Source organism: Myotis lucifugus, unplaced genomic scaffold (genome assembly GCF_000147115.1).
Source record: "Myotis lucifugus unplaced genomic scaffold, Myoluc2.0 scaffold_33, whole genome shotgun sequence".
Lineage (NCBI taxonomy): Eukaryota > Metazoa > Chordata > Mammalia > Chiroptera > Vespertilionidae > Myotis > Myotis lucifugus.
Window position 1 is genome coordinate 7,048,389 of NW_005871081.1, and position 25,026 is coordinate 7,073,414.

Consider the following 25,026-nt stretch of genomic DNA (forward strand, 5'->3'; position numbering starts at 1 on the left):
TATGGATAGACCACAGAACCAGTGATAAAACTCAAAGCTAGAAAAGAAACAAGTGGTGGCAAGCTACAGTGAGTGACAAACTCAAAGAGTGAGTCGGGCTGAAAGTTTAAGGGGAGAAGGGAAGGGAAGGAAAGGCATTTACGTTATGGAGCAACCTCCCATTCAAATGACTTTGGACTTTTCCGTGTATTATCTCATGTCCTCCCATGAACCCTATGAAGTATTAACAGCACATTTTATAGGGAAAGTTCCTTGAAGCTGAGAGCATTTATATAGGTTACCCAATGTTCCCCTGATAATAGATAGTGAAACCAGAGTCCCAAATCTAAACAGACTCACTCAATAATTCATGGTTTGTCAACCAAATTTTCACTACACAAAGTGATCTGTGACATGGGACCAGCAGTGTCTTCAGCTGGGAGCTTGTTGGAAATAACATCTCTCATAGCCACAGAAGCAGAATCTGCATTTTAAAGAGCTCTCTGGGTGAATCGTAACCACATTAAAGTTTGAGAAACACTAAAGTAAAAGCCCTTTCATAGGACAAAACCGGAGGATAAGTAGAACCAATGACAAGGACTGCAGAGGTGAAATGAGCCAGAGGGGATCAAAGTAAATGAGGCTTAACTAACTTAAAGAATACAGAACACCTGCTGGGGGGCTGTTACAGGAAAAGGTCCTGCTACTTCAGACAGAGGCAGAGGATTAAGTGACCCAGTCATGGACAGACTCTGGCCAATCCAAGAATAAAAAACCCATATCAAGATGTGAACTGAAAATAACTTTATGCAGTAACTGTTCTCAATCCCTCATTTACACTTGAGGTGCAGTCTTACACAAGAGTGGCTTACCAAGTTGGGGCGTCAGAAAAGTAAATGTTAGTCCCCAAATAAGAAACGGTATATCCTGGATTTTTCAGGAATATTGTATTATTATTAGACCAAATAACATGTTAAAAATAGTAGTCTGAATTTTGACACAGATGACATTTATCATAACACATATCAATGAAATGAAATTAAAAAAACCTTAAGGATGTATAAAAAGCCTTAAATTTTGAAAGTGCTCATTTGCTATAAATTTTGATAACTCTAGGCAGAATGCTCTAATAGCTAGCATTATGATGTTATATAAATTTAATATTAGGACAAAGCAAGACTCTATTGTTGTTGTTTTTTTACTTAACAGTTTTGAGGGTTGTTAATATTCAAGTGTGGTGTGTCACTTTTTTCATATTTGGTAACAGTCTTGAATTTAGAAACTTTCAAATTATTGCTCAACCTTAAAGTCATTTATTTGTTTAATTTTTATTGCATGCTTAATATATGCAAGTTATTATTAAAATTATCAAAATTTAAAATTCCTCTGATTTGGTTCGGAAAGCAGAGACATGTGGATAAGAAGTAAACATGAATATGTCTGGCTGTATCTTAGAAGCATAGAGAATTCAATGGACAAAAAAAAAAAACCCACAAAAAAACGAGTGTCAATTTACTCTTGACGAGATTAAATTCTTCAAAGAAGATATGAAGTTTGAGATAAGTAGTGTCAATAACTACCATGTGAAGACATTGGTTGGGATAAGTTGCAGGAGAATAGGCCACACTCAACAAAGGCTTTGATAAGAAAAAGGCAGGAACATCTATGGCAAAAATAGACATAGTTCAGGCTCGCTATATTAGGTGTGAAGTGGGTTTTGTTCAGAAATAAGCCTGCATGTGTGGACACAAGCCTGATGTACAGGTGGCTGAAGGGTGTTGTTTAGATGATGGGGATCCCTTGTAGGAGGGAATAAAGTGATCATTGCAACAATTCAGAAATAGCATTCTAGTGTTAGGGTTCTATGGCTAGATTAAAGCAAGAGAACCATTTAAGAGAGGAGGGTCTCAATGAGAGCTGGAATTAAGAAAACAATAAGGTGATTTAATATATGTGTTCATCAGTATGCCACCTGAGATTAGTTCACAATATGTTTAGGCAATGGAGCAGGGAAAACATTAAAAACATGCCTCAATATTCCTTCTGGAGAAAAAAAAATGTCTTAGAAAAATCTTTAGTAAAATCCTTGAATGGAAAGTAAGACCCTGACATCATGGATTGGAAAAATAAGAAAGTAATTGTTCTGCTTTAGAAAGGTAAGGAAAATCTGTTGAGAAAGTGCAGAGAAGAGAGAGACAGCCAGGAAAATTGAGTAAAGGTGCAGAAATATAGAAGACTGGATGGCAAGCTGGCCAAAATTCAAAGACATTTTTAGGAACACTGGTGTCTAAGGTTGATGTTATTGTTAAGCCTGCTCTATATGCAAAGCCTGATGTGAAATTTTTACCATGTCAAGTATTTGTATGTGAAGAATAAAAGGAGAAGCTACGTTTCATATCTGGGTCTATGTGATAGTTAGAGGGCTTGAGTAGTGCATAGCACACAGTGGAAACCATCAGACTATAAATGGGAACTTGAGCCAATTAGAGAGATCAAATCTCTTGTAAGCAAAAATAAGAAACTAGACATGTCTGAGATACGAGAAGGGTGACATTCAAAATATCAAGGGTGATATTGAAAAGGAGTCATGTCGTTCATCTGAGAGCCCCAATATTTGTTCAGATCTACTTTCCAGGATGTGTATCTCAAATTTCTTGCTGAGCCATCTAAGCTAGTGTTTTCAAGTTAATGGGCTCTTTATAGGGCCTAATGGCCAGTGTGAAGACCAAAAATCAAAAGAAAAATAAAGAAAGAAAATCTCCACCAGACTTGAGACCATTCTGAAATATCCACCTTTGATTTTGCAACAGTCCTTCCATGAGTCTTTTGCAGGAACACGGCAATGTATCCAATCTATCATACATGTACTTTCATAGCAGACAGAGTTTAAAGTGTTTTCATTTGCTGGTTTCTGTTTTCTTTTGTGTTTACTTACCTTTTCATTCCCTCATCCTTTCCTAACCCCTAGGCCCAACAACTAATGATATCAACCAGGTTGATTTGTTTTCTAAGAAGTTTTATATTGGACATTTTAAAATATTATTTGAATAAGTTGTGTCTTTATTACATATGTACAACAAAAATAGAATGAAAATGACAGTGCAGACAAATACCACATAATTACGTTTGATAATATACTTAAATGCATTAGCTTGACAGCATGTTGGGGTGGTTCTGAGGGCTGGCTCCAGAGATAAACTGCTTGCATTTGTATCCTGATTATTCTTTTTTTGTTATTTCCAGCTGTGTGTTGCTGGGAAGTTACTTAATCACTCTGTGTTCCACTTTTATTATAAAATAGGGGTAAAAATAAAAACTTATGGAATAGTTGGGAATTAAATTGGTTAATATATGTGTAGCAATTTGAATTATGTTTGGCACACAATAGATACTTCTATGCAAAATAATTCATTTTTGTTTATTGCTATTATTGTAATTACAAGGGTTATTACTATGCCATTTCCAGCTCTAGAATCATGTGTGATTCTCACTTCACTTTGTCCCATGTTTGTATGTCCCTGGGGTGACCATACATCTCTTTTATGATTTATGATATGCATTCAGGTGGTAGGGTAAGGAGGGCGTGTTACCTTTGTTCATTAAAGTTATGTTGGGCCCTAACCGGTTTGGCTCAGTGGATAGAGCGTCAGCCTGCAGACTGAAAGGTCCCAGTTTTGATTCCGGTCAAGGGCATATACCTTGGTTGCGGGCATATTCCCAGTAAGAGGTGTGCAGGTGGCAGCTGATCGATGTTTCTCTCTCTTCGATGTTTCTAACTCTCTATCCCTTTCCCTTCCTCTCTGTAAAAAATAATAAAATACATTTTTTAAAAAATAAAGTTATGTTGGAATAACTGTGGCCCCAGGAGTTGATGTCTTAGGGTCATATTTTCATTTCATAAGAAAGCACCTGTCTCAGTTATAGGCATTTTGCACAATGTCTCCCTTGACCCTGACTCCTCTTTCTAGTTTACCCAACAGGGCAGTATTGAGAAGCACCTGCAGAGTCTTTATGAGGGCTGTGGTCCTGCTCCTCACCCCCTCCAGACAGCGTGGATGACAAGGAGGGACCGAAGCAGTCCCACTGCAGAGATCGCCTGGAACAATCACTGTAACATTAATGAAAACAACACAGAAGGTCAGAGAAGATTTAGCAGCGGGACAGCTACATGAGGCATTGACGGATAAGCCCACTAAATGCAATGCTCAAGTTGTCTTCCCTTACAATCCATCTACTGGATTTAATTAGTGCGTGACAGCCATGATTTACCCTCTTTCAATTATTAGCAGTATTTCTTCAAGAGCTTTCACCTTGATGATGATCTGAACTCACAATAAGCATGTTGCATTTCAATTCAACGCTCTCGTAATTGCACTTATTGTCATTCCATATGTTTTTTTAAATCGTATCTGAATTTTAGTAAAGGTCAGTGTATGTATAGGTTATAAAGGGTCTCAAACTCTGCTTATGTGATGACCATATCTACAGTTTTTTTTTTGAATTATATAGCCTGAATATTTTACTACTCTTCGTGTGAAAGTCATTATTTCCAAGAATGTTTGGAACAATATTTGAAGTTAACAAATTATGATTTGATAGTAAATAATATTTATTTTCACTGATTACAATCAAAAGGAAAGTGATCACTATGTAAATCAATTTTGGTTATTTCTAATTGTATTTACTGTATCAATTACTAAAGACTAACCAATATTTACATATTTAGAATAAAACTTTAATCCATTATAGGGAGTTAGAATTACAAATACGCTCTCAATTTTTAAAAAAGGAATAGCATGATAAAAAGTGTAAATATATAAATATATAAATAAATATCAAATATTATATTTCTTTCATTTGGTATTCTTTTAATTATTAAATCTTAGCCCCAAAAGTTTTGGCCTTCTCAATAGAGGTTTTCATTTTAAAAAGCTATTTTATTTGAATTCAAATTACTAAGCATTTTAATTACTAAGTGAATCATTTTCACATATACTTAAGAAACACATTCAGAGTTATTAATAATAATATTTAGAGAAAAGTATTAAAGGCTATCACACTTTTGGAAAAATCACCATCACTTAGCCTACTAAAACAATAAATGCTCTACTATTAAATTTGCTTAATTCCTAAAAATGTTTTAAAAATAATATTTGAAAATGGATGAACATTATTCAATTAAGTTACCCCTGTGATGGCAAACACATATGTGTCCCTGCTAGAGGAGAGGCAGTGATTACAGGATGTAGAGAAGTATTCCCCAGCCAACATGAATGCAATATTTAATATGCAGCCAGGAAATACAAGTGCTGCTGGCCCTTGGTAGCTAACCCAGAGACCTCTGGGTGCTGAGCTAGAAAAAATGAAGTCTGAATTTGATTTCATCGTATAAACAAAATGTCATCCACACATCAAATTCCACCCACCATGAACCCCTGGCATGGCTAATGATTATAATCTTCACATTTAATCATGGGAACTCTGTGACAGGCAAACAAAGGTTAGCTAAACTGACAGTTCAGATGGTTTCAACACACAACGCCACAAGTTTTATTTGTAAATGTTCATGTACAATTCCAACTGCACTTTTCCAAAATACAGTTGAATTTGTACAAAGCACACTGACACAAAAGAACTGACCATTTACTTAATCTTTATGTGTTAGAAGGGAAGTTTGTTAGGTTCCTTCCAAACATCTGCTTTTCCAATGCTGCCCTTACTGTTGGTTTCAGCTCCAGTGGCGCCATCGGTTAGCGCACGGTACTTATAAAGTGGATTCTTTTAACTGAAACTGTTATCTTCTCATCTTTCTTTGAATCTTTTGAATTAGTTTCTCTAAATCATCTCATATTAACATGTTTCATTCCTTCACAGAATATGCAACCAAAACACCTGTAACCTAATAAGTGAAAGAACTTGAGACATATTTTAAAATAGCAAGTACCCAGAAATCCAGAAATAATTTAAAGTTTTTAGAATCTAACACAAATGCACCATGAAAATAAAATTAATTTAATATATTTAATTGGTTAAGCAGAATAATTCAATGAATAGGTATTTAATAATTGATGAATACTATTTACCAAATAATAAAAATTAAGTGCACAAACATTTCACAATTTTATATATAGTGATTTTATAAATGTTGTGTTATAATACATAGTGTACAACACCATTATATACAAATTAAAGTTTTGTTATAATTTGGTACCTTTTTCAATATTATGTTTTCCTATAAATAAGATATACTGTAAAATGTATTAAAATTATTTCATTATTTTATCTGGCAGTTATTGTCTGTTATTAACAAAATATACAATGTTTTGATTCTCTATATAAAATCTATAATAATAAAAGCATAATATGCTAATTAGATCGGACAACCTTCTGGATGAAGCTGGGGCTGTGAGGGAAGCCCGGGTCCCAGGTGCCATTGGGAAGCCAGTGCCAGCAGCTGGGGAAAGGAAGGCCTACTCTTGCACAAATTTCATGCATTGGGCCTCTAGTATTAAAAAATTTTATAAAATATAATACAATTACATAATTCATTAATTAGTAATACTTTTATTATATATCTATAAATAAAAAATAAATCTTTTATGGTAATTGATTTTTCTTCTACAATAGTATCTTTTCATTATTTTACATTATGATTTTTCAAAAAAATAAATGTATTGTCTTTATTAAGCATGCCAACATAACTTTGTATCACTATGGCCTTTATTTCTTCTTCTTCTCTTTTTCTTTTTTTAGTAGGCCTTTTTTTAAAAATTCTTTGTTGTTGAAAGTATTACATATGTCCTCTTTTTCCCCCATTGTCCTCTCCCAGCCTGCCCCTGCCCCCCAGCCCCGGCCTTCACCACCCCATTGTCTGTGTCCATTGGTTATGCTTATATGCATACAAGTTCTTTGGTTGATCTCTTATTCCTCCCCCTGCTACACACACACCCACCCACCCTTCCTTCCCTTCCCTCTGAGGTTTGACGGTCTGTTCCATGATTCTGTATGTCTGGATGTATTTTTGTTCATCAGTTTATGTTGTTCATTATATTCGACAAATGAGTGAGATCATGTGATATTTATCTTTCTCTGACTGGCTGATTTCACTTAGCATAATGCTCTCCAGATCCATCCATGCCATTGCAAATGGTAAGAGTTCTTTCCTTTTTACAGCAGGGTAGTATTCCATTGTGTAGATGTACCACAGTTTTTTAATCCATTCATCTGCTGATGGGCATTTAGGCTGTTTCCAAATCTTGGCTATTGTAAATTGTGCTATGAACATAGGGATGTATATGTTCTTTCTGACTGGTGTTTCTAATTTGGAGGGATGTATTCCTAAGAGTGGAATTACTGGATCAAATGAGAGTTCCATTTTTAATTTTTTAAGTAAACGCCACACTGTTCTCCATAGTGGCTGCACCAGTCTGCATTCCCACCAGCAGTGTAGGAGGGTTACCTTTTCTCCGCATCCTTGCCAGCACTTATCGTTTGTTGATTTGTTGATGATAGCCATTCTGACAGGTGTGAGATGGTAACTCATTTTGATTTGCATCTCTCAGATGATTAGTGACTTTGAGCATTTTTTCATATGTCTCTTGGCCTTCTGTATGTCCACTTTCAAAAAGTATCTATTTTGGTTCTTTGCCGATTAACAAATGGGACTACAACAAAAGTAAAAGCTTCTGCATACCAAAATAAACCATCAACAGAACAACAAGAAAACCCAATGCATGGGAGAACATATTTGCCAATGTTATCTCTGATAAGGGTTGAATCTCCAACATTAACAGGGAAGTCATACAACTTAACAAAAGAAAGATAAACAATCCAATCACTATGTCCTTTTTGTTTAACTTTGTCTAATCAAGGTTTATTTAATTTGTGTTTTCTAATTTTTTAGGAATAATAACTTTAATAAATCTAAAATTTAAAAAAAGTTACAAGGATCTTATGATTTCATAATTTTACTTGTGAAAACAACAAAAACAACCCCCCCCCCACCAAAACAACCTATCATCAAAATTACTGAGAGAGAGAGAGAGAGGAAATCAAAGAAAACATGCAGGTGCAAATCAGTGCTAGGTTGGGTCTGCTGCTTATACAATTCAGGGTTCCATTTTAAGAAAAATGATACAAACTCATGAATAAACATGCTTGTATAAAGGGAGATTGAATGTACAACATGGTGGACAATAGTAAAAAATTATATTATATATTTGAAATTTGTTAAGAAGATAGATTTAAAATAAATCTCAACATTCACACTCACACACACACACATTTGCACAGTAACAGTGAGATGATGGATAGTTTGTTTAACTTGATTGTGGTGATCACTTGACAAAATATTATAACATTTTTTGCAGAAATAAGAATAAATCATTCTTCCTTTTAGTCTGTCTAATCAAAATTTGTTTTGTTTTATTATTGATAGTTTATAAAACTTCCTTTCAGCTTTATAATTACAGGACTTTTATTCAATTTGGGTGAATCTTGGTCACATTTTTCCAAATCTGAGCTGTTTCAAATAATTCCCTTTTTTTTAGTACTACTACAGGTTGTTTTCTGCAAATATAAGAATTTTAATTAATTATATTTTGCATGATGCTCATAAAAAATAGGTGTAAAATAAATTTATAATTTTGTACAATAATTATTGTGAATAATAGGGACCCGGTGCACAAAATTCATACACGGGTAGGGTCCCTAGTCCTGGCCGGTGATCAGGGCTAATTGGGGCCTTCTGGCTGCTGGCTGGGGCCATCCTTCCCTGGCTGCCTGCTGCTGGTTGGGGCCATCTTTCGTTCTGCGTGACCCTCTGGTGGTCAGTGCATGTCATAGCGAGCAATTGAACTCCTGGTCTCCCAGTCGAACTTCTGAGGGGACACTTTGCATATTAGCCTTTTATATATATAGATTATTGACAGGAAAGAATTGACAAGCTATTCATGAGACTATAATTATAATAGTCTACATATAAGGTTTTGAGACATTTTCTAGAGATCAGATTTGAGCTCCATACATTGTTGACTTTGGTTTTCCTCCAGGATCCACATACCTTGATGGTGTGTGGCGTAGAACACATTCATAGCACAATGTGACTACAGGCACTGGACCTTCGAGTTAGGACACAGAGTGTGATGGAATAGAGAAAAGGTGGATTATTCTTGGAAACCATTTCCAACCTATGTCAGCAGTCAATAAGTGAGCTATACACTGAAGTGATATGAACCATAAATCTATATCCACTGAATGTATTCTTACCTAACTTCCTCTTAACCAGAGCCATAAAGACCCACAGCACTCCTAGCTACTCCATTCCCTCAAGGGAAAAGGAAATGGAGGGAAAATCCCAATGAAAAGAGTGATCCTTTGAAGATTTTCGAGCATATGACCATGTGAACACATTGGTTATACAGGGCCTTAGAAAGACCCCTGCAAATGAAGAGGGTCCCTGAAGTATAAATTCCTTAGGTTCATGGAAAATTTCCCTGTGGATTCATTATAGACACTATAATTTTCTTTCATTAAACATGGTTGAGGCTATTTTATAGCAAAGGTTTCTTTCCATGGTTTACACTAAAAATGTAAAAGTGTTGAATTATAAAGCCACAAAATATATAAATTTGTTTTCATAAAATTTCTCTTATTCTCTTTCCACTCCTCATGAACATATGCTCACATGTCTCAGGTTCATGTATGTATGTAACCCACATTTAAAATCTTAGAGGCAACAAACAGTTGTAATGGAGATTAGATATATCTCCAACAAATTTCTTCCTTAGTGACATCAAGAAATTATTGAGAAATACAGATTTCAAAATTAGAGTCAGATTTTAAATTAAATTATTATTGACAGTATTACAGATGTCTCCCTTTTCCACCTTTTGCCTCCCTCCACCCAGCTCCCAACCCACCCAAGGCCTTCTCCACGCTATTGTCCGTGTCCATGGGTTATACATATATGCATATATGTTCTTTGGTTAATCTCTCCCCATCCCCTCCAGTCAATCTGTCCCATGAATCCATGCCTCTGAATCTATTTTATTAGTTTATTTTTAAATCTTTCAGATTTATCATCTCTAATTAAACCAAGCAACAATTAATTAAATCCAACTAATAATTCCCAACAACTGGCACAAAAATAACCTTATGTTATTTCCCACAATCAAGAATAAATTAAAAAGCAGAAATTTGAATTAAAAAGCAATTAAAAATTACATTTTATTTATGAAAATTCAAATAATGTCAGCAGAGAAAAAACTCCTGAAATTTCCCTTTTTATTGTCAAATAAACTTATTAACCTATTCTTTACATTTGTAAGGAAAGATTTATAGTGTGAGCATTATTAATTTTATAAATGTACTTTAAACCATAAATAATGCTAATTGTTACCTTCATCATCTATCTCATTCATTGTTCATAGTCTTGTATGTTACACTTATATAATAAGGAAATCACAAAAACTTATATGAATATACACATGGATTTCCAACAAATAAAAATATAGTTTCATTCAATCATTTGTAATTTGATAAAAGTCAGATTTTATGAAATGTGCAAACTTTTTAAACGCACAAATCAATGTTCTTCTCTACATTACCTTTCCAACCCAATCAAAATCTAAGCACACAGCTTTCCTCGTTTTCTCCCGAGAAAGGTTACTGTTATATGAGTTGTTTACAATTAAGATAGCTTTACCTTATCTGAAGTATATTTGCAATAACAACAATTTCTTATTCTAAGTGTTCTTTGGTGATCAGGTACCCAGTTATGAATTTTAATGAATTATTTTGAAAAATGCCATTTATAACTCATCAGAATATTTTAAATAGAAATGTACATTCAAAGAAATTCTCAAGATTTTTTTTTAACATAAAAATGAGAAACAATGAAAAGCTCTAAGAATAGTTAGTGACGATTTTACATGTAGTTGAAGATTAGGAGTGACTGAATAGCAATAGATATTTTTAAATCTATTTCTAAGGTTATGTAACACTTTGCAGAAGCTGTCAAGATTTTATTAAAGAGGAAAATGATGTATTTTAAGCCTGGGATGATAAAGTGATAGCAACAAAAGAGATTAGAAGTGTTGTTTATTTTCACATCATTCATTCTGGTCCGCAGACATTTAAACGGATGTACCAAAGTGCTGAGAATGAATGAGTAACCCTTATAACTTTTTTCAATTATATAGCCATAGAAGCAGACCACAGTGACTTATAATCCTGAAACATCTGCTGTCAATCTAATGGGGAGGGATGACATTGAGGAATAGACTGATCAACTTTCTAAAGTCAGTAGGTGCTAAAGATCTGTGAAGGATACTGAGACACAAAAGAAACAAACAAACTAAGAACATGAAGTTTGAACTCCACAATCAATGAGTGTTCATGCACCTGTATCTAGCAGGGGGTAAAAACACAGGACTATGTCTTAGTGAAAAGAAGTAGAACCACAATCTAGCTAATATGCAATGAGAGCCTTAAATGAGGTCCTTTAGGCAAGTTAGGTTTTTTAAAAAAAATTTTCATATAGGGATAACACCACATATAGGGCACATAAAAATTAAATCAGAGGATCTATGTGGCAGTACTTACTAATTACCAAGTGTCATATAAGTAGCAGATATGTAAGCCCTGCAGAGAAGCAAGAGATGGTGAGAGGAAATATTTGATTTGCTCTGCTCTCAGGCAGCCTGCCCCTCACAGAGCAATCGCCTCAGTTCACTGGTTGTGTTATCTTGATGATATACATTTTCACTTCCCATGCTGATTTTAGAACCTAACCCCGTATAAGAGATTCAATGTCATGCAGATTTCATCTGAGACTGGAAGTGAAGTGTGAGATAGAAAAGATGTCCCAAGGGCTATCAGAGAGTGTTTTGCTTTTTTTTACAAGGAACTGTGATTTTTCTATTGAATAAGTCTTTTCTCAGGATATTGACTAGATGAAGTAATTGCCCAGAAAAGATGGTAAAAAAAAATACCCTTATTAGATCCTACTAGATAAGCATCAGTTATCTCTAGCTCTACTGAGATCTAATATAAAATGGTTGCTTTGTTTCCAAGAAATGTGGTGCATGCAACTCCCTTTTTTGTTATAGTCTGTGCAGTTCTGATCAGAATTTCCATCCTGCTGCACTCATGAGGAGAGAGGAGACAAATGTTTGTTTCACCGATTCTCCTTGAATGCACAGAAGGGCATTTTAGGATAGAAAAAGGCCATAATTATCTATGTAGAGCCAGAGTATCATTATTTTTGCCAAGCTACTTGCTATCCTACAAGAGTGGCTTTTCCTTTAATCTTAATTTGACTTTGACCTTTACTTATAGAGCATACTCACAGATGTAGCTTTATTTGTCATAGCTTATTACATGTGAGTTGTAGATCAAACCTTAGAGAGTTGCATCAGGTGACTATAACAAAAGAAAAGCTAAGCAAAAACTGAAGCAAATATTAAATAAATAAAAGATTTGATATGAGTTTAGCTAAATGAAGCAGATTAGCAAAGGGAGATTTCCCCGAAGGAAAAAGGTCTCTTGTTTTTCTACTTTATCACTTCACCAGTATTTACAGCTAGCGAAACAAACTATTATGCTTGTGTATGCCCAGCTGGTGTGGCTCAGTTCGTTGAGATTAGTCCCATGCACCAAGAGGCCTCTGGTTCAATTCCTGGTCAGGCACATGCATGAGTTGTGGGCGTGATCACCAATAGGGGTGAGCAGGAGACAGTTGATTGATGTTTCTCTCTCTCTCTCTCTCTCTCACTCTCTCTCTCTCTCTCTCTTCTCTCCCTCTCTTTAAAATTAAGATACCTAGGCCATAGCTGGTTTGGCTCAGCAGAGAGAGCCACAGCCTGCGGACTGAAGGGTCCTCAGTTCAATTCCACTTAAGGACACATGCCTGGGTTGCGGGCTCAATCCCCAGTGAAGGGCGTGCAGGAGGAAGCTAATCAATGATTCTCTCATCATTGATGTTTCTATCTCGCTCTCCCTCTCCCTTCCTCACTGAAATAAATAAATTTAAAAAACCAACATATTTTGAAAAAAAATTAAGATACCTAGGAATAAACTTAACTAAGGAAGTAAAAGACCTGTACTCAGAGAAATACATGACTCTGAAAAAAGAGATAGAGGAAGACACAAACAAATGGAAGAATATACTGTGTTCCTGGATTGGTAGAATCAACATCATTAAAATGCCCATACTACCCAAAGCAATCCATAGATTCAATGCAATCCCCATTAAAATACTTCAAAGACTTAGAACAAACTCTCTAAAAATCCATCTGGAATAAAACAAGACCCCAAATAGCAGCAGCAATCTTGAGAAAGAACAAAGTTGGAGAGATCACAATACCACATATCAAGCTATACTACAAAGTCACTGTTCTCAAAACTGCCTGGTTCTGGCACAAGAACAGACCAATGAAACAGAACAGAGAATCCAGAGATCGACTCAAGCCATTATGCTCAACTAATTTTTGACAAAGGAGACAAGAGCATACAATGGAGTCAAGACAGTCTCTTCAATAAATGGTGCTGGGAAAATTGGACAAATACATGCAAAAAATGAAACTAGACCACCAACTTACACCATACACAAAAATAAGCACAAATTGGATAAAGGACTTAAAATGGGAAACCATAAAAATCCTAGAAGAAGCCATAGGCAGCAAAATAGCAGACATTTTTCTTAGCAATATCTTTACCTATACAGCTCCTAGGGCAATGAAAACTAAGGAGAAAAAAAAACAGATGGGACTACATCAAAATAAAAAGCTTCTCTACAGCAAAAGAAACCATCAACAAAACCGGAAGAAAGCCCACTGCATGGGAGAACATATTTGCCAATGTTATTTCAGAAAAGGGATTAATCTCCAAAATTTATAGGGAACTCATACAACTTAACAAAAGGAAGATAAACAATCCAATAAAAAAATTGGCAAATGACCTAAATAGACACTTTTCGAAAGATGACATACAGAAGGCCCAGAGAAATATGAAAACATGCTCAAAGTCACTACTCATCCAAGAGATGCAAATCAAAACAACAATGAGGTACCATCTCACACCTGTCAGAATGTCTATCATCAACAAATCAACAAACGACAAGTGCTGGCAAGGATGCGGAGAAAAAGGAACCCTTGTGCACTGCTGGTGGGATTGCAGACTGGTGCAACCATTGTGGAGAACAGTATGGTGTTTCCTCAAAAAATTAAAAATGGAACTTCCACTTGACCCCGTGATCCCACTTCTAGGAATATGTCCCAAGAAACTAGAAACACCAATCAGAAAGGATATATGCACCCCTATGTTCATAGCAGCACAATTTACAATAGCTAAGATTTGGAAACAGCCTAAATGCCCATCAGCAGATGAGTGGATTAGAAAATTGTGGTATACGTACACAATGTAATACTAAGCTGCTATAAAAAAAGAATGAATTCTGACCATTTGCAACAGCATGGATGGAACTGGAGAGCATTATGCTAAGCTAAATAAGCCAGTCAGAGAAAGATAAATATCACATGATCCCACTCATTTGTGGAATATAATGAACAACATAAAATGATGAACAAAAATAGAACCAGAGTCATAAAAGCATCGAATAGACTGTCCAACCTTTGAGGGAAGGCAGGGGGTGAAGGGGTAAGAGATCAATCAAAGGATTTGTATGCATGCATATGAGCATAACCAATGGACACAGACAGGGGTGGGGTTGAGGGCATGTGCTGGGGGATGGGAGGGGCTGGGAAGAGGTCAATGGGGGGAAAAGGATACTTATGCAATACTTAAACAATAAATAATTTAAATTAATAAAATCAATACAAACATATTTTTAAAAAGATGCTTGTGTAATATATATGATACATAAGTTCATTATTTCATGGTGGTGTAGAAGGGCAAAACCATGATCCATCTTTTGCTACAGCTGCCATTAGATCGCTGAGGATCATTATTTCATATCTCCACTAGCCTGTATATTATCTGCAACAAACAGAAGTTGCTGAAATTTTGAAAATACTTAAAATTGAAATACTTAAAAATGAAATTCTCTAGTACTGAGGTTTGGAACCAGTGGAATAATACTTGAGAATCATTGAATCATTTATATACCAGTCCCTGAACAAAAGTCTACAAGGCAGCTACTATTGCTAGGCCCACTTTAGAGAAAAAACTTCAGGGAGAGAACATACCTTACAGATTTTTTAATATCAAATGTTCTGCAGGTTCTGGATAGACTAATTCCAGAGCCTACACTAAGTCACAATGGTTTCCTCCCACCAGCAGGGAAAGGGTGGATCCCATTACATCTCAAGTTTGTCTTCAAAATATCCATTGTTTTTCAGCATACCGGTTTCAAACTTAGAAACCTAAAAGCAAAGCCTGCTTACGAACACTCCTCAGTTTTTCAGATAAAAGTACCTAAAAGGATCTAATGTATATTCATTTTTAACAAAATCAAAAACATGTGTGTCACATTTCTAAGGTCTCTTATATAAATTGTTATTTTACATCACAGCTATTTCTATAATTGAATATACGTATGGCACAAAGTGCCCTCCAACAACAACTGATCCTACATCATGCTATCACACTGTGAAGGCTGAAGTAGCAAATACATGAGACTCTTTGCTTTCCAGGAGATGATATAAACCACATTTCTTTAGAGTGAATTTTACTTTTCTTTTCATCAAATATGTAACAGCTAAGCAAGAAGAAAAAGTGCCCTATTTCCATTTCTTTTTATTTTAAAATTATGATATTGTTGTCTTGTACTTTGTGTTCATTAAAAGTAAACCACATTTTTGTTCTGATTAGCTAACTCAAATTTCAAGCATTCTGTTATTTTAATGATTAAAATTGTCTTGATTGATTTGAAGAATCTAATTCATTTTTCAGTAAAGTTTTCACACAGATTGCCTTTCAATGAAACATTCATTCTCCCAATGTAAATATTTTAAAATAACTTTTAAAAGACCAAAGCAAGAAAAAAGGGGGGCTAATATGTTTTTTAAAAAGGTTTTATTTTGAAACAATAAAAATATACGAAAAACTCACAATCATAGATGGAGAACTCTTATTTTCCTGAATCTTTTGAGATTGTTATCTTCCCAATTCCCCATCACTCCAAAATAATTGAATGTTAATTTATATATATTAAAAAAACACACAAAAAAACCTCTCTCTAGCGACTACAGAGCCACCAACAAGATCAACAAATTAACATTTACTGCCAGGTAATCCTCAGACCTCATTCACATTTCACGAAATATTTCTATGACAAACAAGTTCAGTTCAGAATCATAGTATTTTATTTTAATCTTGCTCTACAGCATTTCACTTTGGAAAAGTCCCAAGTTTGTTATTTATCACTCATAGCCTTGGCAATTTTAAAGATTACGAACCAGTTATTATGTAAGTGTCCCTCAGTTTGGATTTGGGTTTGTTTAATGTTGCCTCACGTTTAGATGCAAGTTAAGCATCTCTGTTTGAAAGCAATGCTGAGTTTTTCTGATTTCAATACATTGGGTAGATAGTATTTCAATTTGGCAATTACTGATGGCATTCATGTTGATCACTTGATAAACTATTTGTCAGGCTTGTCCACTGCGTAATTATAATTTTCCTCTTTATCATTAATAAGAATTTGAAGGGAGATAATTTAAAACTATGTAAATATTATTTTTCATGAAACTTCATTATTTGATTTATTTATATCTCAATGGATTTGGGTTTTACATTTTATTTAATGGGTTACAATATATTATTATAATAATTAATTTTGATGGTTAAATTCTCTTTCAAGATAGACAATCTGACCACTTGACTTGTCATTGTCATGTATTGAGCACTTTCTTGCTTTGTGGCACAATAATATAATCTAGACTCATCTAGGTTTTTCCCTGCCTCAGCTTTGAAAAAGGAACATTGTCCCTTTTATTGGAATCTTTCCCTGAGATTGTGCAATTTTTTCTTTCTCTTTTGACTCTCTCCTGGAAGGTCATATAGAGTCAGGTTGGTCACAATTATCCAATCAGAAACAGTACCATCTGCCTATGGTTTGTCCCTAACCACTAAGGGTTTTATCTGAGAGTCTTGTGCATTATGTGGGCCTCTTCCCTCAGGCATCTCCAATCAGTATCTCACCAAACTGCAGAAAAACTCCAGTCTGCTTTTCAAAAGTTTTATGCTAGGGATGTTAGTCTGCTTCCCATAGTGCAATGGCAGGTTCTCCTGTTGCACTGTGCTGACCCCCTGCCCAGTATTAGTAAATATCCTAAGGGAAAAAGAGCCAGGTGTTTGAAGCCCATAGGTCTCTGCTTCCCCCCTATTTACCCTGAACTTCTTTCTATGGATGTAACATCTGATGCTCAGTCACTTTTCCTCCCTCAAAGTGAACCAGCCTGAGTGAAATTTCTGCAGGTCACTAACCTGAACAAGATTCCCCTCCAGTTTTTTAGCTCCTCTGCTGCTTGCACCTGTCCCTGTATCATTCTGCACCCTTCACATGAAGATTTATTATTTTTTTATTCCATCTTTTCTAGTTGTTTAGGCATCCATCAGCTTCTCTAATCTATTGGGAATCAGAAGACACTTCAGTTCAAATGCACAGATTATTCCTTTGTTTCTTTTCTTTTCTCAGTTGTACACAGGTGAATTTTTCCTGGATCAGAAATATATGTACATATCTGATATCTATCTATTCACACAGGCCTCTGGTGTTTTATTTATGTTTTTGTGGAGAAGTGAGGGTTAGAAAGTGCTTCAGATTTCCTGCCAATTTCCTTAATAATCCAAAATTTATGAGTAAATTCGTTTTTGTTTACTTCTTCCTAACCAAGAGGGAGTAAGATCCATATGAATTGTTTTAGTTATTTTATTATTTGAGTTGTTATTTTAAATGCAAGGAATTTTTTTTCTGTTCCACAGGGACAGTCTGTACTAACAAAAATGGGTTTTCCATGTGATTCCTCATTGGTTCTGCAGAACCACTTTCTGAAACCAAGCATGATTTCAACAGATTGCTGCTATGAGTCTATCTAGTTCTTTTCCTGTGTGTAAAGAGTGGTTTGGGTTTTGCACCTAACCCTTGAGAACTGTTTTTGGCCAGGTCCTTTTGACCGCTACACTCCGGGTCCACTCTCACTGGTACCTCCTTATGACCTTTGAACTTCTCATATTCTGGAACATCTTGCAGCTGTTTCTTATATGGAGGCCCTCATTTCTTCTAGTTTTCTAAAAAATGAACTGCTACAATTTGATTTTAGTTCTCCTTGTTGCTTTTAGGTTATTTTCAGGACCAGCTTTACACATCTTCAAATGGAAAATTAGCAAGTACCACACTCTTATTAACTTCCATATTTTAAAGGGTGAAGTACACAGCATGAATGTGTTGGATCTATAAAATATTTTCCTAAGTACTCAAGCTCTTTTATAAAAAAGAGACACCTGGCTGCCCATATGCTCCATTTTAATTTGAATACTTAAGGTAGTATCTTATTTACATAATGGCCAAAGATTAAAACATGTGGGACTAAATCAGAAATATAGCAAAAGAGTTGGGGTGATAATTCCCATGAATGAAGATTAAAATGCACACACATATGGATAAGCACAGGAGAGATGCTATAACAATGTGACAATAACCAGTATGTTTCTAAAAATTAATGTTCTAACATAAAATTTACTGGATTTTTAGAATTTATAGCAACAGAGCACTTAGTTGAAATATCCTTTATAGTTGACAAATATTTGACCTAAGTTGATGTATTGAAAAGTACATTAGGATCCAGACCACTAATTTCCAACATGTAGAAGGGTTTTGCCACATAGCCTGGGAATTCCCAACACCAGAAGGATGTCCTACAATTCACCTCGATTCTGACTCTATCTACCTGGAGAAAGCATCAGATTCCACAGCCTCGGCCCTATCAGACTGCTCCTTCCCACCCCCAACTTCAGACACCAGTCCTAAGTCCAGGTTGTTATCCATTGGCTCTAAGTCTTCACACATCTTGGAAGGCTTTCTCATGACTCCCGCTTTGAGTCAATTAATTTAGTAGAGCAGCTCCCAGAACTCAGAAATATTTTACTAAGTAAATCAATGTTTGACTATAAAAAGATATAACTCAGGAACAGCCAGATGGAAGACATGCATAGGGCACTGTGGGTGGGAAGAAATGCAGAGCTTCCATGCCCTTTTCAAGCACTCCACTCTCCCTGCACTTCACCTGCACCCCAACCCCGAAGCTCTCTGAATCCCACTGAGATCAGAATGTGGGGTTTGAGTCTGAGTTCGTTATCTCACAAACTTGAAGAATGAAGTCGGGGACCAAAACCGAAGCCAGTCCTGGAAAAGGTGCAGCTGGGGTTCCAGGAGCAGGCCAGGGTCCCGCCATGTTACAGCTGGGTGTTGAAGTCTATTCGTCCATGTGTGGAGTCCCACATGACCATAGCCCAAGAACCTAGCATACTGGGGAGAGAGAAGAGGGCCAGAGGAAGCCAGCTCTTTTAAACTTAGGGGGCAGATGCAGCCATGCTAGCTCCCGATTGGTCTATTTGAAGAATTCTGCGTTAGCAACATCCTTGGGACTGGTTTATATGCTCTATTGCCTTGTGATTGGTTAGCTGCACGCTGCCTGTCTTATAATCTCCACACATTTTAAAGTTCATGCCTCTTGTGTGTGCCCTTCTTTCCCCATCCAGTTGGGTTGTCTTAATAACTCCACCTATTTGGGTTCCCAGTTTTACTTCCTCCTCCCCCATGGTCTCAGTCCCTGACTATGTAGCTTCCCTCTGTCTTCTCACCATCTTTGGGGGTTTCTATGGAGGTTTCATTGAATAGCATGAATGATTAACTTATTGACCATTAGTGATTGATTCAACTTCCAGCCTCTCTCTTTCCTAGAGATCAGGGTGTGAGACTGAAAGTTCCAACCCTCTAATAATATGGTTGGCTCCAGTAACCAGCTCCCAACCTTAGGTGCTTCCAAAAAACATCTTTATCACTCTCATTATTTAAGAAATACCAAGGGTTGTATGAGTTCTTTGCCAGAAGTTTGGAGGAAGAGTATATATATATATAGAGAGAGAGAGAGAGAATAAATCACAATATCACCCAAAGATATGGAAAACCACTATATCCTAGTCTCAAAATCATTCAAGTCCATGACTACTAATAACTAAAAGATGGAGAGATTCCAAAATATTTTCCTTTAGATCACTTTTCACGCAGTCCAATAATTTTAAGTATTTCACTACATTAATCTAGCTAGGTGAGACATAAAAATGAAAGATACTGTGTTAATTTTGGGAATGTTTAAAATCTTGAATAAGTACATGGAAATTTTAAAAATTTTATTCTGTATGCATATCTCACCTCAGAATGCTCAATATCTTCTTAATGTCTTTGTTTGTGATATCATTATGACTTCTGGCAAGCTCTTGTTAAAGGAACTTTCAAAAATTAACAATAGTTAAAAAGCAGGAGGATATAATTACCCTCATTAATGAGGTTGCATACCAGATTCCACAGCAGTCGCTTGCACAGCAGGAGAATCAGGCTATTTTAATGTCAGATATACTTACCCTTGACATTCCTTAATTACTTTTCTTAGTTTTCCTTGACTCACCTTAAATGCCAAGAGTGCTATGCTCCCCAAATTGAGCACCAATTGTAGGTAGTTCAGGTGACAACCCATTGTTGGATTTGATGTAACACTGATCCTGAAAAGGTTAAGCTTGTTTTAAAGAAATTATAATCACAAACTGTTTACTAAATCTCAACACTTAGGTTTATATTTAACACTGTGAATAAAAATTTTAAACTTTGAGAAGATGGTCATTTATGTACTCAATCTACTATAAGCAATGATATTCTCAAGGTAATAAGTAAAGCAGTTATTTGAAATGAAAATAACATCTACAGAATTACAGGGTACTGGTGCTTTATATGTATTAAGTTGCCTTCATTTATTATTTATTATTTTATTAAATTTATGCAATACTCCCATGTAGTTAAAAATCAATCAGTTGATTATCATAGTTATTGAGGGCTTAGGATAAAATGAGTAATTTGTCTAAAGGCTAGGTCCTGGATTAAATCCCATAAAGCTGACAAATTATTTTAATGCAATGGTGTATTTTTTGGAGGTAAAATAAATTCCCTGTCTCCTCTGTTCTTTTGTAAATTGAAAAAATATCTATATATATATAAAGAAGTAATATGCAAATGAAGTCGAGACTCCATCATCGTCATGACCAGCTCAGGAGGAGGGGCGGGGCTCCGCAGGAGCCTGAGAGATCAACACAGAGGGGCGCCTGCTCCGAGCTTCTTCAGTGAGGCTGGGGGAAAGCCACCAGCAGACACACACACACACACACACACACACACACACACAGTGCCTGCTCCAAGCCTCCTTGGCATGGCTGGGGGCAGGCCCCAGTGGAGACACACACACACACACACACACACACACACACACACACACGGCAACTGCTCCAAGCCTCCAAGGCGTGGCTGGGGGCAGGTTTCCAGTGGACATACACACACACACACACACACACACACACACACACACGGGGCACCTGCTCTGAGCCTCTGAGGTGTGGTTGGGGCAGGCTTCCAGTGGACACACACACACGGACACACACACACACACACACACACGGGGCACCTGCTCTGAGCCTCTGAGGTGTGGCTGGGGCAGGCCCCCAGCGGACACACACACACAGGGGGTGTGTGTGTCAAGCCTCCACAGTCAGACTGCTCCACGGGGAGTGGGCCTAAGCCGTCAGTAGGACATCCCCTGAGGGCTCCAGGACTGTGAGAGGGAGCAGGCTGGGCTGAGGGTCCCCCAACCCCCAGTGCACAAATTTCGTGCACCGGGCCTCTAGTTTAACAATAAAATAGTAACAATAAAGCAATCAGGTATTTTGATAGAAATTCTACATTATTGAGGGTTTCCTTTTTGTTTCTTTGTTTCCAGCTGGGAAATTCCTAATGTTTCTCAATATAAAGTAAAACTAAGATAATGGAGTGGGGGTTCCTATAAGAAATAAACTTGAGTAAAATATTAAATAAACATCTTAAATAACTTTGCAGGAATTGTTATTGATATAGTTAATGAAGAACTTTAAGTGCTCCAAAGTGGTGACAAAGAGTAGAGTTGAGGAGTAATAGGCAAATGGGGCTGTCTTTAATCCCAATATCATCTTTCTTTTTCACATCCTTGCTTGATGCAATTCAACTTAGACATGTAATCTTATATATATTATCTACAATCTCTAAGGAATCATTTACAATTTTATAAAGCATATGCTTTACATTTCTTTCTTACAACTAAGAAAGGCTTGGCATACTTGTTATCACTATTAGCATTAATGACTCCTAAGAAGAAAATTAATAAATAATGTTAAAATTAATGAGAATGTATGTCCCTTGAAGACCAATTAAGTAAAATTGTGACTCTGTGTGATAGAGCTATTCATACTGAATTGACCTTATGACCATTCATGCATATTTTAGACACATTTCTGTAAAATAATGCTGTACCAATTACGTGGAATAGTAACTTGTTCATGTAAAATGTATTGCGTGATACAGAATGCTGATATTGAGTGTCACTGTGAGGAATACAATGAAGATAGAATATGAAGTCACTATAGTCAAGCTGCTAAATGATTAAAGGCAAGTAAGTTGAGTCATGAGGACACAATTCCACTTTTATTTTAACTAGGCTGGGAACTTAAACTGTTGAGCTTTCCAGTTCTACATCAATGTCTGGATATACATCAGACCTCCAGATAAACCTCTGATTAACTATTGAGGGACTCAAGTTTTCAGACTACCTGATATCCACCTGACATCCATCATCCAGACTACAGGATATGTCTAGACCTCCTAGCACCCATTCTTCAGAACTTCTGGCATCCATCATAGAGACAACCTGCCATCTGATTGATAACTTTCCTGGACCAATTCTAGGGCTAAGAATGCAGAACTGATTATTCTAAAGAGTGTACTTTTTTTACTATAAAAACTCTTTTTTTAAAATAAATCTTTATTGTTCAGATTATTATAGTCGTTCCTCTTTTTTCCCCCATAACTCCCCTCCACCCAGTTCCCACCCACACCCTCTGCCCTTACCTGCCCCCACTGTCCTCATCCATGGGTGTACGATTTTTGTCCAATCTCTTCCCCCACCCCCCACACCTGACTTGGCTAGCCTGGTGTCTGTGGGCTTGGGGCAGCTCCTTCATTGAGTGTCTGCCCCCTGGTGTTCAGTGCAAGTCATAGCAAATGGTCGTTCCACTGGTCGTTCTGCTGTTTGGTCAATTTGCATATTAGGCTTTTATTACATAGGATGTTTATTTTTGACTTAAATTTTTTTATAACATTTTCTTACATACCTAAATTTCTCTATGTACATAGTACAATCTATATATAATGTAAAGAATATGGAATTAGTATTCATAAAGAACTGGATATTTATCCTGATTTTAGCAAGTTATCCATTTTATAAGTCCACATTTATGAGCGGCAGGTTCCACATTTTGACCATGGTATTTGTGCTCCAGAATTGTATTTAAAATATCTAAACCTTACATAGTTCTGGTAGAATTTTTGCCAGTGACTAGAGTGTTTATTTCTTTATTCAGTATATAATTTACAACACCCCTGTAACTCATTGACAAGGTGAATAAATTCTATTCTTCCTGATCCCAATGCCTATATAGACAATATCCTCTTTAATCAAATTGAGAAAATAAATGGTATATGAATTATATTTCTGCTTCTGGAACAAACAGAATGCATAGTTTTTAATTTTTATTATATGTATTAATTTTATTTTATTTTTATTCTCTGGATGGATCCTTTTTTGTACTTCAGCATTTTTGCACAAATTACTTCCCCCTGCCCCTTCTTTTCCTTTTTTGGTCATTGGACAAAAACCCCTGCTGCACAGATTTTCTGATCTTTCCGAAGTCTTTCATGTAAGATTTCAGTGTGGAACACCTGCCCCCTAAATGCAGTCACTGTAATATTAAATTTCTCTTGTTAAGCTACCCAACCCAGATCTATCTTCACCTCTGTGACTTAGTGGGTTTCTCTCAGTTTCCACAGACATCCTTGACTCATTGCTTTCATAAATTGGAAATTCATGAGATATGCTCGGTTTCTTTATTTCCATTTAAGTATTTCCTTTTATTCTGGTGTTAAATACATTAATATCCCCTGATAATGAATCTCCTTCCTTTCTTTCCTTTTCCTCTCTTCTGTCAGGCCTTTCTTTTTCCTTTTATACTTTGTCATTTTATTTCAATTCTGAAAATAGAGTGTTTAGAAACTTGAATAAACCTCAACATTTCAGCCAGATTTTCTGCAATTGGACATAGTTTTATAAATCCCCTGAAACTCTGTAAATCTTTGTATGAAGCAGTAAGTGTGGTGTAAACTATATCTGAATATAAGAAAATTGTTAAAGATTTTTAGATGTCTGTAAGTGCTTTATTCTCAGTAGGCCCTTATTTACAGTATGAAATGCTATTGTAAAAAATTTTTTTAGTAGAAAGCTGTCTTCAAACTTTTAAAATAATATGGAACAATTTGAAGCAATATAGTATAACTTCTTCTAACCAAATTGAATAATTAACATCTTTAAATTAATATCTTCTGCATTATAAAGCAGATGATAAAACAAGATAATTCCTTAGGGATTTTTCCCCCTTTGCATTATAAGAGTGAAAAAAGTCTTAAACCATAGTTACAGTAGCCACAAAAAAAGGACAGATTACATGATTGATATTCATGATCACACTCCCTAATATTTGGCGTGGCTCTGAATCTTATTCAGAAAACTTAGAAGAAAAGAGTCACATGATTTTTACTTGAATAATTATTACAAGGATTTATTTTTAGTGTGTTGCCATAGACCATTTATAGAAATAAAACATTCCTCTCTTCTGCTCACCCCTTCACTGTGTTTTATTATTTGGTGATTATAAGAATGATTTTAATTTTTAAGGAATGCA